Raw genomic sequence first — 4,465 nt, forward strand, 5'->3', positions numbered from 1 at the left:
AGTACCACTGCTATAAACACACTGGGCAGTACCACTGTAAACACACTGGGCAGCTATAAACACACTGGGCAGTACCACTGCTATAAACACACTGGGCAGTACCACTGCTATAAACACACTGGGCAGTACCACTGTTATAAACACACTGGGCAGTACCACTGCTATCACTGTTAACACACTGGGCAGTACCACTGCTATAAACACACTGGGCAGTACCACTGCTATAAACACACTGGGCAGTACCACTGCTATAAACACACTGGGCAGTACCACTGCTATAAACACACTGGGCAGTACCACTGCTATAAACACACTGGGCAGTACCACTGTTATAAACACACTGGGCAGTATCACTGCTATAAACACACTGGGCAGTACCACTGCTATAAACACACTGGGCAGTACCACTGTTATAAACACACTGGGCAGTATCACTGTTATAAACACACTGGGCAGTACCACTGCTATAAACACACTGGGCAGTACCACTGTTATAAACCCACTGGGCAGTACCACTGCTATAAACACACTGTTATAAACACACTTATAAACACACTGGGCAGTATCACTGTTAAACACACTGGGCAGTATCACTGTTGTAAACACGCTGGGCAGTATCACTGTTGTAAACACGCTGGGCAGTATCACTGTTGTAAACACACTGGGCAGTATCACTGTTATAAACACACTGGGCAGTACCACTGCTATAAACACACTGGGCAGTACCACTGTTATAGACACGCTGGGCAGTACCACTGCTATAAACACACTGGGCAGTACCACTGTTATAAACACACTGGGCAGTACCACTGTTATAAACACACTGGGCAGTACCACTGTTATAAACACGCTGGGCAGTACCACTGTTATAAACACACGCTGGGCAGTACCACTGTTATAAACACACTGGGCAGTACCACTGTTATAAACACACTGGGCAGTACCACTGTTATAAACACACTGGGGCAGTTATACCACTGTTATAAACACACTGGGCAGTACCACTGTTATAAACACACTGGGCACTGTTATAAACACACTGGGCCACTGTTATAAACACACTGGGCAGTATCACTGTTATAAACACACTGGGCAGTATCAGTTATAAACACACTGGGCAGTATCACTGTTATAAACACACTGGGCAGTACCACTGTTATAAACACACTGGGCAGTACCACTTATAAACACACTGGGCAGTACCACTGTTATAAACACACTGTTATAAACACACTGGGCAGTACCACTGTTATAAACACACTGTTATAAACACACTGGGCAGTATCACTGCTATAAACACACTGGGCAGTACCACTGCTATAAACACACTGGGCAGCACTGTTATAAACCACTGCTATAAACACACTGGGCAGGCAGTACCACTGTTATAAACACACTGGGCAGTACCACTGTTATAAACACACTGGGCAGTATCACTTATAAACACACTGGGCAGTATCACTGTTATAAACACGCTGGGCAGCTGTTATAAACACACTGGGCAGTATCACTGTTATAAACAACTGGGCAGTACACTGTTATAAACACACTGGGCAGTATCACTGTTATAAACACACTGGGCAGTATCACTGTTATAAACACACTGGGCAGTATCACTGTTATAAACACACTGGGCAGTATCACTGTTATAAACACACTGGGCAGTACCACTGCTATAAACACACTGGGCAGTATCACTGCTATAAACACACTGGGCATTACCACTGTTATAAACACACTGGGCAGTATCACTGTTATAAACACACTGGGCAGTACCACTGCTATAAACACACTGGGCAGTATCACTGTTATAAACACACTGGGCAGTACCACTGTTATAAACACACTGTGCAGCATCACTGTTATTCCATTATATTAATGAGGTTTGTTTCAATATCGACTGAGTTAATGAATTCCCTTGGGTCCGAACAAACTCAGACAACACTGATCCATTGATGTGTCCCACGCCAGCCACACATCAAGGCTGGTGAGTGACGTCACACTGCCACCCTCACAAGTACCTGAAAAATATCAAACGACAGACCTCTCTCTATACAGGACCATGACAATAGTCATGTACTTACTTGTCATATTCGGCGTTGTCGAGGTCACAGCGGGCATCCTTGTGCTTCTGCCAGTCTTTCCCGTGTTTACATGTGGTGAGCAGCACCACGTCCTCAGAGTTATGGACGTGATATAATGCATTCCTCGTGTCTGATCCGATTCCAGTGAGGTATCGTTTCCTTTGAACACAAGCATGTATTTCCTGTACGGTGGGATAGAGTTGTGTTTTAAATAACCCCTCTCCTCTCCGGCGCTGCGGTGGTCTTTCCCAAAAAGAGGGATGGAGACATCGAAATTGGGTCTGAAGTTCTCTGTGCCGATGCTTGCCTTGGCTAGCATGGCCTGTCCAAAGTCGAAGCCCAGATCTTCCGTGTAGTCGGGCCAAGTTCCCGAATAGAGGTTGAAGATGAGGTGATTCTTTCCGTTATTCCACAGATGCAAGTTCTGGACTTTAGTTCTGAGGTTGTGGACATACTGCGGAGACAGAATGTCCCTGTCTAGAGTGTCCAAACTCAGGACAAATAGACAAGCCTGTCCCGGGTCAGACGTATAGAACCTGGAAGCCTCAATGGAAGATAAAATATTCTGATAACTCTCGGACATCTTCTCTCCTTTCTGTTGCGGGTAAACGTAAACTTTAAATCCGTTGGTTTTGCACAAGGAAAAATCAAAGCAGGAGTCCATCCGGCAACGTTTCCCGTTATAAACTCCCGAAATGACATCCCTCTTCTGTCGTGGCGATGTGTGAACGTTGTACTCCTCGGTCTCCATTTGGTCCCAGGGGCTGAACGGTTGGAGGGACCCCGAGAAGTGGTGCCACTGGGGACTCCCGTGGTGTCCATCGAGGCTGCGGTCATCACGCCGGTTGTTGCTTCTGGATAGCGCGGTTTGCATCCCTCCAAAGTACAACAACAGAATGAGACACGCACCGGCGGAGAACAGAATTAAGTAGCGTTTTTTGGCCTGCATGTGTCCTTCGATCAGGGTCGAGATGTCTAGTAAATCCAACGAGCCCCGATGAAGTTTCACTCCTCTCGCCACTACTTCCAATTGAACGGCTGCGCCATCTTCCTCCAGCCAGGAAGGGTTTAGCGCTCAACGATTGCCGACGATTGATCCAGCGCATGTGGGCGATTTATAATGATCATTTACTTCTCCCCTTGTTAATAGTTATGGCAAACAGTGGCTATCTTCCAGCACTTAAGAGTAGACTACCTTCCTGGTAAATTGGGGATTGAAAATGCACCCGGACCTTACATTTATTTATGTTAATAGCGGATTCATCTTCAGTGTTTCATCTGCCTGTATGTAAAAGAAGCAGGTATTTTCACTGACACTTTCTTGCTTTGTAGCCTAACGCTCCAGCAGCACACAATCACAATTTTCTAGCCAGCTACACAGGGCGACAAGAATGTAGCCAACTTGGCTAGCTTGCCCAAACATCCAGAGATTCAGGACTCACATTATAACGGTCCGTGTTGGACTACTCCATGGTCCAAACGAACGATATAACATAATGCACCAAGCCTGCTATCTCGCTATATGAATTTCTACAATTCAATAAATAAGTTGAAAGCAATTCGACTTAGCAGCATTCACAACACTCTTTCTCTCTGATTTTACTCTCCTAGTCCAAGGAAAGACAACTCAGTCTCTTGAAGCGTCGGGAAATTATTGTTATACATTTTGGAACATTTTAAAGAAACATATCCGTCACATATCCCAATTGTAAAAATGTTTGGTGAGTTGTTCTGGATCTCACACAGAGGCATTCCAACCTTACGGCGTCTGATGACGATATGACGTTCTTCCAAAACGCACTGGGCTTTTTCATTGGTTCGCGTCATATCCCGAAACAGGCGGGGCTTCCGCATCCCATTCACAACTGGAGACCCGCCAAGAGTAACCTAACCCTAGAGGTTAGAGATGCATGGCAGGGTTTCTCTATAGCATTGCTTTTATTTTAAATATATCTCATTTTAACAGCACATTTTGGTTCGACCTCTCCTGTTAAATAATAAACTGTTATTTATTTATTCATCTTGCTCCTTTGCACCCCAGTATCTCTACTTGCACATTCATCTTCTGCATATCTACCATTCCAATGTTTAATTGCTATATTGTAATTACTTCGCCACCATGGCCTATTTATTGCCTTAACTCCCTTATCTTACCTCATTTGCACACGCTGTATATAAACTTTTTACTTTCTTTTTTTCTACTGTATTATTGACTGTATGTTTTGTTTATTCCATGTGTAACTCTGTGTTATTGTTTGTGTCGAATTGCTTTGCTTTATCTTGGCCAGGTTGCAGTCGCAAATGAGAACTTGTTCTCAACTAGTCTACCTGGTTAAATAAAGGTGAAATAAAAACAAACACACATTTATAACTCATTTTCA

The 4,465-nt window shown here is 44.3% G+C and overlaps 1 pseudogene; it reads right to left on the bottom strand.

Moving 5' to 3' along the window:
* Nucleotides 1-1,859: 1,859 nt before the first annotated feature.
* LOC121843954 lies at nucleotides 1,860-3,863 on the bottom strand (annotated as a pseudogene).
* Nucleotides 3,864-4,465: the final 602 nt, after the last annotated feature.

Source organism: Oncorhynchus tshawytscha, unplaced genomic scaffold (genome assembly GCF_018296145.1).
Source record: "Oncorhynchus tshawytscha isolate Ot180627B unplaced genomic scaffold, Otsh_v2.0 Un_contig_3090_pilon_pilon, whole genome shotgun sequence".
Taxonomy (NCBI): domain Eukaryota; kingdom Metazoa; phylum Chordata; class Actinopteri; order Salmoniformes; family Salmonidae; genus Oncorhynchus; species Oncorhynchus tshawytscha.